Source organism: Carlito syrichta, unplaced genomic scaffold (assembly GCF_000164805.1).
Source record: "Carlito syrichta isolate Samal-C Ts95f unplaced genomic scaffold, Tarsius_syrichta-2.0.1 Scaffold310050, whole genome shotgun sequence".
Lineage (NCBI taxonomy): Eukaryota > Metazoa > Chordata > Mammalia > Primates > Tarsiidae > Carlito > Carlito syrichta.
The window spans coordinates 523,564-537,149 of record NW_007254146.1 but is presented as its reverse complement, the minus strand read 5'-3'; positions in this window follow the sequence as shown (position 1 = coordinate 537,149).

Here is a 13,586-nt window from a genome sequence, read left to right as displayed (position 1 = left end):
AACATTTTGCTTAAAAGACAGAAGCTGGAAGCATTCCCTCTACAAATTGGAACAAGACAAGCATGCTCACTCTCACCCTTTCTATTCAACATAGCACTGGAAGTCCTAGCTAGAGCAATCAGGCAAGATAAGGAAATTAGGGACATCCAAAAGGAAAAAAGGAAGTTGTTATCCCTCTTTGCAAAAAAATGTGACTCTATACCTAGAGAAACCTAGAGAGTCTGTTATAAACCTCCTCATACTGATAAATGACTTTGGTAAAGTCTTATGTTAAAAAATCAATGCGCAAAGGGCACATGCATTTCTATTCACCAACAACAAGCAAGCTGAGAATAAAAAACAGAATCGCATTCACAATAGCCTTCCCCCAAATGAAATACCTTGGCATCCACCTAACCAGAGAAGCAAAATACCTTTACAATAATAGCTACAAAATGCTGCTTAACGAAATCAAGGATGATACAAACAAATGGAAAAATATCTCATGCTCTTGGGTTGGAAGAATCAATATTGTCACCTGTCCATCTTTCCCAAAGTAATCTACAGATTCAATGCAATATCCATCAAATTGTCAATATAACTTTTCACAAAACTAGAAAAAATGCAGAAAACTATATAGAAGCAAAAAAAGAAGAGCATGAATAGCCAAAGCAGTGTTCAGCAAAAGGAGCAAAACTGGAAGTATCACACTTCCAGACTTTAAACTATATTACAAGGCTACAGCAACCAAGATGGCATGGTATTAGTACAGGAATAGGCATGTACACCAATGGAACAGGACAGAGATTCCAGAAATAAAAACATGGTCCCTCAACCAACTCATCTTTGGCAATGCCATCAATAACAAACACTGGGGAAAAAATACTATATTTATCAAATGGTGCTGGGAAAGCTGGCTAACCACATGCAAAGGAATGAAACTGAACCCCTACCTATCACCATATACAAAAATCAACTCAAAATGGATCAAGGGTTAAAATGTAAAACCTTGAACTATAAGAATCTTAAAAGAAAATGTAGGGTACACCCTACTGGACATCGGAGTAGAAAGGAGTTTATGGCCAAGTCCTCAAAAGCAAGTGTAACAATAGCTAAGATAGACAGGTGGAACCTTATCACACTGGAAATTTTTTGCACAGCAAAAGAAACCCATCAAGAGAATAAAGAGACAATCTATGTAATGGGAAAAATAATATTTGCAAGCTATGCATCTGACAAAAGTCTAACATTCAAGATCTACAAGGAACTCAAACAAACAACTCCATTAAAAAGTGAGCAAAAGACATCAAAAAAATACAAAGCCGGGCTCGGTGGCTCAGCCTCTAATCCCGCGCCTTTGGGAGGCTGAGGTGAGTGGATTGCCTGAGCCTGCGGGTTCGAGACCCACCTGGGCAGCGAGACCTCATCTCTACAATAAATCAAAAAAATCAGCCGGGCGTGGTAGCGCACGCCTGTAATTCCGGCTACTCGGAAGGCTGAGGCGGAAGGATCGCCGGAGCCCAGCAGGCGAGGCTGCGGTGGCCAGGAGCGGCCACTGCACTCCAGTCTGGGCGACAGAGTGAGACTCCAACTCAAAAAAAAAAAAAAAAAAAGAATGACATACAAACAGTCAACAAACACATGAAAAAATGTTCAGCCTGGGAGCATCAAACTTTTGCCCACCGGTCTGCACTTCCAGTGGCATGTGGTTTCTGGATCAGTTTCAATATTTACATTGCCTTGGAGAAAAAAATTGATAGAGACGATGAGAAGGAGAAGCATAATGGTTTGCTGGAGTGGAGTGGACATGAAGCAAAAATGAGGAAAGGGTTAAAATGAATATTTGAAAATACATTTTGCTAAGTAATGGCTATTGATGTTATTGGTGCAATTGATTTGCTTGTTGAAACTTCTTTTTAATGAGTCATGATAGGAAACTTGGTCACTGCCAGTGTTTAAGTTAATATAGTCTTTGAGTATGGAACAAAAGACATTATTTTTATTTACATATGATTTTTGGACAATCAAGCAACTTGTTCATGAAATATTTAAAAGTAAAATTAAAAAAAAAAACCTATACTTTTTAATAGAAAAAAAAATAGGCACTGTCTTTCCCTTCATCTAGTGAGTATTCCTGTGGCCATCTTCTGAAGGAAGACTGTTTTGTGTCCTTGTGCCAAGCCCAGGTGTCAACAATCTCCAGGCCAAGTAGAGAAAATGGGAAAGAACTGCTATTTCCTGACAACATCCACTATAGGAACACCAGAATTTGTAACTCCTTTAGTCAAGGATTTATAGACTAGTTAATAAAGAATATTATTTACTAGTTTTTCAGCTTAGGTTTAGCCAAAAGTAAGTTATTGTCTACCAAATTAGTTAGGTTTAGTCATTTTTTACACTTGAGCCAAATTATCACACATACTGTTCAACTACTAAGAACTCAAGTGGTCTATAGCTTCATTTCTAAAATTGCTCACTGATCTAGTAGTCTTTTCTGATCTGGACTGAGAAGTTTCTATTTAGTGGTTTTGCTTTGCTGAACTCAGAGGTGAAACCCGATGTTAGGGTTTGTTTTTTATTTTTCCGCTTTTAACTTAGAAAGAAAAGCATGATTTTTTTTCTGTTAACCATCAAGAAATCTGGTTAAGCCTCTAAAATTATATTTTTGCAGACAATTTTTTGAGTTGTACTTAAAATTGAATTTATTTCCATTTACTTTCCTTACCTGAGGTGAAATAAAATTGTTATTCCCATGTGGAATATATTAAGTTTTTAATAATTACCATGAAAAAGAACTTTCTAAGATTATCTTTTTATCAATAGTTAAATTATGTTATGTTTTTAATTGGACTCCAAGTCACAGCCTCTAGCTTCCCAGAATTGTAATGGTGTTGAATTAATTTAAAGGGACTCAGAGGAACCAGATATGGAAGGCTGTCACCATTATAATTTAGTTTTATGATTAGGTCATGGAAAACATTGTAGAATTCTGAAGAGAGTTTTTAACCTTTCTATTTTGAAAGAGCTTTTATTCAGTTTGTCTAGCTCAAACGATATGCATCTTTAGAGAGATTTCTAATCCTATAGAAAATCTGATAAAATATATGTCACAATGAAAATAACAGAAATTATCACGTTAAATTTACCCACAATTTATGATCTACAAATTAAAGTAACTACAAACATATGCATGTGTGCGCACACACACAAACATACATCATGCTACATTATAAGTATCAGTTATAATACGATTGCATTTAATTCCTTTTCTATTTGTTTTGCATAATAAGTAACACAAATATTTTGGAATAGGTAAAATATTTTAAATATTGTAATTATTTTCCACACTTAAAAAAATACATTTATAGTAAACAATTCTGGTGATTTTATTTGAGGATTTTTTCTTTTTTTTTCTTTTGGATTTTTCAGTATTATTTTTTCCAAGAATTTTCCAAAGGGTAAAGAAAATATGTGGTGAGCATGTGATTGCTGGGAAGGCAAAATTGTATTAACATTGAAGAAATTGTTTTCATGTTTGAACAAAAGCAAGTACAGTGGGTCTATCAAAGTACTATGTAGGCACACACACAAGTAGATGTGACTTTGTTTAAAAATATTTGTGAAACACTAGATAATGGGTATGTGAGCTTTGTCTGTATTATTTCTTACATCTGCATGTGAATCTACAATTATCTCAAAACAAAAAGTTTTAAAAATTTTGTTACAACAGTAATACTTTTTTGCTAATCTATATGTCACTCAATGCAATAGCACAGGGCATATACCAAAATGTGAAAAATATATACTTAATGACAGAGAATTGTGTTAATTTTGTGACTATGTTGGCATTTTTAGGATAAGTGATTCAAAGCAATTGAATATTAGTTTTTAATTACAGTGGGAGGACAGTTCTATGTGAAGGTAGAGGTCTATTTTACTACATTTGTTCAATTAATTCATGATGTTAGATTTTTTTTTTTAACTGTAAGAAAATGGAGGGGAAAAAAGCCTTTCTTTAAAAACATCAGTTACAAGAGCCGGGTAGAGGAGAATGCAGCTCTTTTATTTGATGGGATGAGAAAGCTAATAATGTATGACAGTAAAAAGGCAGAGGCTTTTAACGCTTTTTTTAACCTTACAAAAAAGGTCAACTCTGATCTGGAAACGAGAACAGCCAACACATGGGAAAGAAGGGCAAAAAGCCAAGCGGAAAGCGAGAAGGAGCTAGTGACGAACACACTCACGATGGCAGCTTCCAGTCCCCCGGCACCCGCACCCCAAGATTCTAACAGCACAGACCAGTCAGCTCTCTATTAATTTTGTTTTGTTTTGTATTTCACAGAATAAGGGGAGGGACAAACAGAAGTCTGGCAAAGTTACCAAGACCAGAAAAGAGAATACTTTGTCTTGATTTACACAGAGAAGAAAAAAGAAAATTTTTGTAACTAGCTTGCTAGTTTTATTTTTGCTGAAGAAAAAAACTAGTTAGACGACTCTGCTTCTAATTCAGTGGTTAATGCACTTAATATATAAACATGTATGACAATGTTTACTGAATGCCTACTCTGTGTCCAGCACTGAGTTAGAGTCTTCATTTTGTAGATGTGAAGTTTAAGAGGCAAAGAAACATGTTTAAGATAAACCAGTCAATACATGTTGAACTAGATTTAAATCCAGATCTGCTGATTATAAAATCTTTATTCTCTCCACCACTGAAAAAAGACTCTTACTTTCGTTAGGGCCTTTATCTAATTAAAACAATGCCAAATTCACTTAAAATTAAAAAGCAGGTGTACATTTTTTTTTTAATTCTCCAAAGCTAATAGGTTGGTTAAAAAATATATTCTTTCAAATTGTAAAGGCCTCCAAGAAGACATATAAACAAATCACCATGTTGTACTGAAAAAAAATGTGATTAGTGGCTGTTAGCATGTTGTTCAAAATAGACATTGTATTCCTGTCCTTATCACTTACTAGCTGGCGACGCTGGACAAATTGCCTAACCTCTCTGAGCTTCAGCTTCATTGTACAATAAATGGGGATAATACTTGTTCTCTCTTGACAAGACTGTTAAAAGAAAATTAATATATGCAAAGTAGTTAGCATAGCCTCTAACAAGAAATATGTTTAATAAATAATTTATATGATTATGAATATTAGTTGATGATAGAATGTTGAACAAATCATTATCTAGTTGACTTATCTAAAAAGACCCTCCTGTGCTGCTTTGTAAGGGTTGCTATTAGATATACTATTTTATTTTTTAAGCTAAATATACGATTTAACCACAAGTACCTCACCCTCTATCATATATTTAGATTTTAAGTTGATAGGAACCATTCAAAAGCTCTTAATGTGTATGAATTTCCAACTATCATTTTCTCCTGGAAACATACTTCTGATTGTAAATAAGACTTCCCTTAGATACTATAAGTCTACCACCTCATTATACCTTCTTCCACACCCCGATCCAACTCATGTTTGTTGCTCTTTCTGAATTTCCCACGTTTGAAAATGACAAAAGCCAGAGAGTTGGAAAATACTCTAGACATCTCCTTTTCCTTCCCAATGATATCTAATACTTCCACTGTATATTCATGGTATTATTTTAGGGCTTGAGACCCTTGTCACTGCTCATGACAATTACTCTCCACACCAAAACCACCCAGTCCATTCTCCCCAGGATTTCAGGAGGGTTTCTTTTAAAAGGCAAATCTGATTATGCCACTTCTCTGCTTAGGTTCTCCTACTGTTGTATTTTTTGAAGATAAAATCCAAATATCACAAAATAATTCAAAAGACCCTTCATGACTGTAGTCCTGACGATACCTTAGGACCTCATCTTCTGCCACAGAATGATTCATGATTTTTTTTATAATCTCTTCGCTGTCTCCTCCTCTACTCCATCAGCCAGATTCACTACTTCAAACTGCCAACTGTAGCTAAATATTTGAAATGCAAGTTCACATATTGGCTCCCCTGATAAGACTTTCTCAGTTTCCCATATATGGGCTAGGTGCATAACCTGAACACCTCTGTTTATTCTCCTCATTATGTCTACTCTGTTCCACTATAATTTTATATACGGCAGCAATTTAAAGTTATTTCATGGTATACCAATGTTTTACTTATAACCCTCCAGTGACTTCCTATTCCAAATAGAATAAATGCCAGAAACTTTGCATGACTTCCAACGCCCTATGTGGACTGACTCCTGCCAAGATCTCTGATTTTCTCCCATACCCGTGTTGATTCACTGCAACTCAGTTCATGAACACCTCTGATAAGTGCTCCCAACTCAACCCTATAACAATGTCCTTACATTTGCCATCCTCACTGCCTTGAAAATTTCTATTTGATCATTTGCATAGTTGATACCTTCTTATCATTCACATCCCAGTGTAAAAGTCGCCTTTTCAGAAAGCCTCTCTCACCAGCTCCCCAGTGTTCCTTGCTATTCCCACTCACTTTACTTTTTCATAACACTTATACTCTCCAGTCATATTGTTTATTTGTATTTTATTATTTGTCTCTCTTCTTGTACATAAACTCTGTATCTTTCTTGTTCACTACTATATTCATTCCAGTGATCTGAAAGTAATTTGGCATATAGAAGTTCATCTAATTCACTGTTTTATTCTCAAGGAGAAAATTAAATAATTTTATTACAATCAATTATGATTCCAAACTATGTCAAATTATTTGCTATTTGTTGCTACAACATATCCATAATAACAATTAAAGACTTGCAAATGATGAAAACCTGAGCTGTATATAAAAATTTAGGCAATGAGATTCAACAATTTGCCACATTAAAATAATTGCATTTTCAAAGATGTAGATATGTGTGAGAGAATGTTAGGTGTTCCCTCAAATCTGTTCTTCCTTTTTAAATATATGAACAGTTATAGCTAGAAACCAGCTGCTTAGGCAGAGATTATAATTCTCCTCTCCTCTCGCAATGAAGCATGGTTATATTAACGTTACAGAGGGTCATATCCTACTTCTGGGTCACAGTTAATAAAAGTAGATGCGTCTCCCCATACTCTCCTTCTCCTGATGCAGCAGAAAGCCCATGGTGATAATGAGAACCTAAGCTATCAAGAGGAATGAGGAGGAGCCTGGTCCCTAATTCACCATGCAGAGGAGAGCGCCTAAGTGGCCACTGCCACGAGAGAGGTGGTACATTAGTTCGTTGCATTTGAGCCACTATCCATTTTGCATCCATTTGTTCTAGCAACTTTGGCCCACTTACCCTAAATAAGAACATATTCAACATGCTAAATTTCACCAAGTTTCTTAATATTTCTTAAAGAATTCTGAATGTTCAATTTTTAGTTTAGGCTTATGCAGAGTGTGTTTATTATTCTTCTCTGTGTATGTTCATTACAGAGGGCCAATTCATAGACTTTTATAAATATTTTCTTAATCTGAAAGTAGAAGGCTCATGTTAGGTGAAAGAAAAACGACTATTATAAACAGCAGTAAAAAGAGCACTAGCTGAAATCAAGATGGAAAAGAGTATGTAACCGGATTTGTTTGCATGTATACATTTGTACATGCAGCATGTCTCTTTTTTGCCTAACAAGTGACCACATAAAATTCCCATAGCAAATAACAAGAGAAATTAATTCATAAAATGTTGCTATTTTCAAAGTTATAAGTTATCTCTTATACAAGACTACTTTAATAACTTTTATGATTTCACAAATCTTTTTTTAATTTCATAAACCTTAGGTTTTACTTGGATTATAAAATTTAGCTTTATTTGATATGCTTTTATAATTTAATACTCTTTAAGAATAAAAATGTAGAAAAAGGAAAAAATAAATATTTCTGCTAAAGTATTTTCTTTTTATTTAAAGTGAACATAATTGGTGTTTTTAAATAATGTGTGTACATGATTTTAATACCTCCTTGATCTATTTGTATCAAAATCTCTGTCTCAAATAATACAAATTCACAAATATTATCTGTCGTATAAAATTAACTCTCTATTATGAAAATAATTGCCGCTCCAATTTTTGTTTTTTGTCCTTATCTGAAGGTGGGGGCAATAAATGGAGTTTAGAGAAAGATCTTCGAGATGGGCTAAACCCAGTGTCCCATGGGACACAATGGGCTATGACACAAATCACTACTGCACTTCTAATCCTCTTCCCTCTAATAACATCACATCTCTGAATAACCACTCTCTTTTCCTTTTCCATCTCTCCAAAAATTCCCCAAACGCACAGCAAATATAGCACATTACATAGAATTTTGAAAAACAAAAGTATTGGGAATTAAAATATCAATTAATTATTTCCCCTATTAGTTTCTAAATGTGCCTTGCTTTTTTTTTTCTTTTAACTTTTTATGTCATGTCAGGAAGTCTTAAATCCAACAATGTTTTGTTTCCTATTACTGCAAACTAAGTATAATTGCAAACACCGTATTCAGCATAAAAATTATCTACAATAACCGAATTATTTAAAGTCCTATGGTGTTTATTATAATTGTGTTTAATGTACTAGCTTCATATCTAAATGTCAGCATTGCTCTGGGAAATTACAGCACTTTCATATTATAATACATATTGGTTATTAACCAATGCTAACTATTTTAATTGATGCTATTTTAAATTATAATTGCTACCTGAATCTATTCATGAAACTTAGATTACTTTAAAACTAAATTGATCATTATTACATTCTCTAACTATTCAGGACCGTTGTCAAATACCTGCCATTATTATATGCAAATAAGTCACTGAATGAATAGGAGAGTTGTAGCAACAACAGAATTTTTTAAAGAACTTCAAAGAATGTTTGCTTGCCTTAGGTAATCAAAACTGTTTCATTCTACATATGTATATGTGTGTGTGTTTATATATATACCCTCATACATTATTTAGAATAGCCAAGTTTGTTAGAATAAATTACCCAGTATCTGTTGGCATGACTGATACTTTTACAAAAAGCCTTAAATAGTGATACTCAGAGTTTATTTACTTCATATTAATATAGTCTACTTGGAAGAGGGAGAATTTTAGACAAAATCTCACAATAGACTGTCAGAAGGAACATTTAATTTTGTTCCTGCTCTTCTTTAATATTCTATTAAGCTTCAGGTATAATTTACTAGTAACTAAATATGTGTAATTTACCAGTCCTGAAATCTAGGTCACTTCTACTATCTCATTTTTTCAATCTACGTTAAGGTAGAAATGCATTACTGGAAAAGCCCAGAACCATAGTTAGCAGAACTTTCCTAATAAGTCCATAACACTTAATTTTAACTGACTAATTGATACACTTTAGCAGATTTCTTTTTCAGAGAACATTTTAATACTATGCATTATATTTCCAGCATTGTCCTCAGCTCCTCAACCCTTTTCAATCTCCTCATCCTCAAAAAAAGATAAAGACTATTTGGCATGAATTTATTAAACACCCCAAATTAATCTTCCTCCTTCTCTCTCCAGTTCCTCTTTCCTATGGGTCTGGAGAAGGAGGCCATGCTTTCATCACACCCAGCCTTTTTTTCCACACAGGCAGTCATCTGATTACTTCTGATTAAACTAGAGTCAAGTCCTCGAGTGGGGTTGATAATAAGGATCGTAAGACCCAATCCCCCAAACTTAAGAATTTCACTCCCTAATGAGGAAAATCTGCAAGTAAATAATTGCAAAACTGTGTAAAGTACCTTTTAAAGGGGTATGAGTATATAATAAAATGAGAAAATCCAAGAAGAAACTAAAATTAATTTTGTCAGGGTATAGGGGAAACCATTCAGGGAGAATTTTTGTTTTTTCTATGACTTGACATTTGACTTTCAAAGGTATGCAGAATTTAGGGAAAAAAAAGAGATGGTGAGGAGAGGTAGTTTTATGTCATCTCAGGCAAAAAAAATAAGAAGATGCAGAAAAACAGCACACCTGGGAAATAGAACTAGCTGGATAGGGGCTGGAGTAAATAAAAAAGTGGTGGGAAACAAAGCCAGAAAAGGAAGTTCAGTCCACATCAGGATGAAAACTGTGTACCATGCTAAGAATCCGACTCTTCACAATATGGGCAAAGGAAATTATTAACTGTGTTCTGAGTTTCAAAAAAGTAATAGAATGACATTGTACAGAAGGGACTGAAGGGAGAACAAATAGAAATAGGCCATTTCAAAGGGTGTTCATGGCACTCACTTATTCAACAAGGAAGTATTTACTGAGTAGGTGTTAAAAACTAGGCATAAAGCTGGAGAAGCAGAAATAGTAATGGGGACACAGAAATTTCAAAAACATGGTCCTAACTTCAAGAAGCTCACTCTCCTATAGTGTAGTGATGAGGGGAGACAGGGAGAGTTTAAATAAACAACACAATTAAAAGATCATGTGATATGTGCTTTAATACAATGTTGATTAAGATAAAACATGTAAGAGCAGATAAGAAATATAAAAGCAAATATAAAACTGTATATTCAGTTTGAGACTTACTATAATTTAATTGCCTGTGGAATGTCTACATAGACCTTGCTAGTAGTATTTGGAATACAAGTCTAAAGTTTGGGTTAAGTATCTGACCTAAAGATATAGATTAGATTGCCTTTAATGTATAAGTAATTGTTCAAGACATGGGTGGTGGTTGAGATCATCTTAAAAGTAGATAAAAATAAGCCAGGCTCAGTGGCTCAGTCTGAAATCCCATGCCTTTGGGAGGCTGAGGTGAGTGGATTGCCTGAGCCGCGGGTTCGAGACCCGCCTGGGCAGGTGAGACCTTGTCTCTACAATAAATCAAAAAATTAGCCGGGCGTGGTGGCGCACGCCTGTAGTTCCAGCTACTTGGAAGGCTGAGGCGGAAGGATATCTGGAGTCCAGCAGGTTGAGGCTGCGGTGGCTGGGAGCGGCCACTGCACTCCAGTCTGGGCAACAGTGAGACTCCAACTCAAAAAAAAAAAAAAAAGTAGATAAAATTACAAGTGAATAAAGAACGTGATCATTAGAATCTTTTTAGAGAATTAAATGTATAACAATATTGTATGACATAGTGACTGTCTTTTCCTACTGGACATATCTCTGCCAAGTATACACCTACCCGCTCTGTCCCTGAGGGAAAAGTATAGTTCCTGACTCATTAAAGTAAAACTCAGCCTTGTGATTTTCTTTGGCCAATGAAATGTGAGTGAAAGAACATTAATCACTTCTGTGCAAAACTTTAAAACCTGTAAAATGGTTCTGCCTTCTTTCTTTTTACTGTGTAACAACACCAGCAGTGAGTCCCAGAGTGAAGAGCCAAAGGTGACCCATGGTGGATATGTAACTTAATGTGAAAAATCAACTGAGATTTTAGAGGTTGTTACAATAATACAGTTTTTCCTGGGCCAAATAATATAAAATATGTAAAAAGAAAAGAAGTATAATAGACCAAATGGCAATGATGCTATAAAAAATAAGATTTTGAATTGTAGGACTTAAAAATATTTAATGTGTGGAGTTATAAATGTGTTCAAAATGACTTTGAGATTTGTGGACTGAGCAACTGTGGAAATGTGGCAGACATTGCTATAGGGCAGAAAATTCCACCGCTACTTTTTTCAGAAATGGTACTCAAATTTACTTTGAAACTGGAGGAACAACAAAATTGGGAATTAAGATGTTGGGCATATTTTACTTAAGATGACTCTAGATGTGAAAGTGAAGATGCCTGCCTGACTATAGAATATATGAACCTGGAGTTCTGGATGGGAGTCTGAGCAAAGGGAGGCAGCCCAGGAAGATTGCATCTAGTAAGAGGAAGACTGAGGTGAGTGGATTGCCTGAGCCCACGGGTTCGAGACCCGCCTAGGCAGCAAGACCGCATCTCTACAATAAATCAAAAAATCAGCTGGGCGTGGTAGCACATGCCTGTAATTCTGGCTACTTGAAAGGTTGAGGTGGAAGGATCGCCGGAGCCCAGCAGGTCGAGGCTGCGATGGCCGGGAGCGGCCACTGCACTCCAGTCTGGGTGACAGAGTGAGACTCCAACTCAAAAAAAAAAAAAAAAGAGGAGGACTAAGGATGGACTTGAGGAGAAAACTAACTATTAGGGGGAAAAAATGAAAGAAGAAATAGTTAACTAATAATTTTTTTAAAAGGGTTTTCATATGCCAAATAAAAATCATATTTTAAGAAGTACAGTCAAATATGTAGACTGCTACAGGGAAGTAAATAAAACAAAAACTTTGGAGGGATTATTGGTGCTTACACTGAAAAGATACATGGGAGTAACACCTTATGAGTAAGAAGTTTTAAAATCTGTACCTGAGGTAATAACTTCATATGATTAAAATCATCTTAAGGCATCTCTCAAATTGCCTTTATGCCTTCAGAATTTGGGCCCTGGACATCCAAAAGCCAAGAGGTAAGTTGCTTGTTTTTTTCTTTCTACTGAGGGTACAGTACCTTTTCCTCTAGGTTGGATGAGGTCAACCTTTGTTTGAAGGAAGTTTAGAGTGTAGAAGTGAGGAAGATTTTCCTCTCTCTTCTTTTGATTTAGAAGGTAAAGTTAAATTCCAAAATGGTAAATTCACCTTTGTAGGCATTCCATAGTAAGTTGCTGATTTTTAAGAGATAGACTTCAATAGCATGGTGGCTGTGGAAACATAATGATAATGAGGAGAAAATTGAGGGTAATGAAGTGAAAAAAGCAAGTACAGCGAAATGAGGCAATATTGTCCAGGGAGTCAAAGTTGCAGGGAGGTCATTTTAGGAATGGGAGTGGTGGATATGGTGAGCATGTTTGTTGGCTGAAGAAAAAAGCCAGGAAAAAAGTTGAGCTTGAAAGCACTGTAGAGAAAGAAGATAATTGATGGCAAAATGTCCCATGTGAAATAAGGATTGCACCAAGAATAAAATTAAAGACAATAGCATGTCACAAAGGATGGAAGAATAGAATCTCTCCCTCTAAAATCTAGATAGAAGAAAGGAAGGGAATGTAAGTCATTCGTTATGCAAATAAACTTGGTATGGGCCATAAGAGAAGTTATATGAGAGTAATTTGCAAACTCTGCAGCCCTGAACATATATTAGTCACTATTATTATTTTGATTTTGATTTTGATGAGTTATCAGGAAGCAGGTTGGAGTATGGGGCAGGGTCAGAAATGGAGTGTCTCTTTAAGAATTATCTATAGAGAAGTGATAATTAAATAAATGAGAACTGAAAGAAATCTCCTGCCCAAGAATATAGGGGGAAAGGCAGAGAACCGTGGACGGTGCATTAAGCTTCTCTCTGTAGAAACTTATCAAGTACAGTGGTAAGCTGAAGGAAGTAGTTGTCATGAGAAGTTGGCAACATTAGACAGTTTAGTCTCAAAGGCAGAATGTCATCAAAAAGATGAAGCCCCATATTAGAATGACTCTAGCCCTGCTTCTGGCACAATGCCCAGCTGTGGCAGATAGGTTGAGAAAATACGTGTTTATGGGTGAATGAGAGCAGGCCATGATTAAGAGTGCACGTTTAGTGAATGGGAAAGTATTTGGAGACTCCAAGCTTCAGTCTGAGGATCTGATTGCTGCCCCAGTTTAAAGAATAATCCGACAATGGGGAAAGAAGAGCATTCCTGGAGAACAGGTGCATCAGAACCTTGGCTATAAGT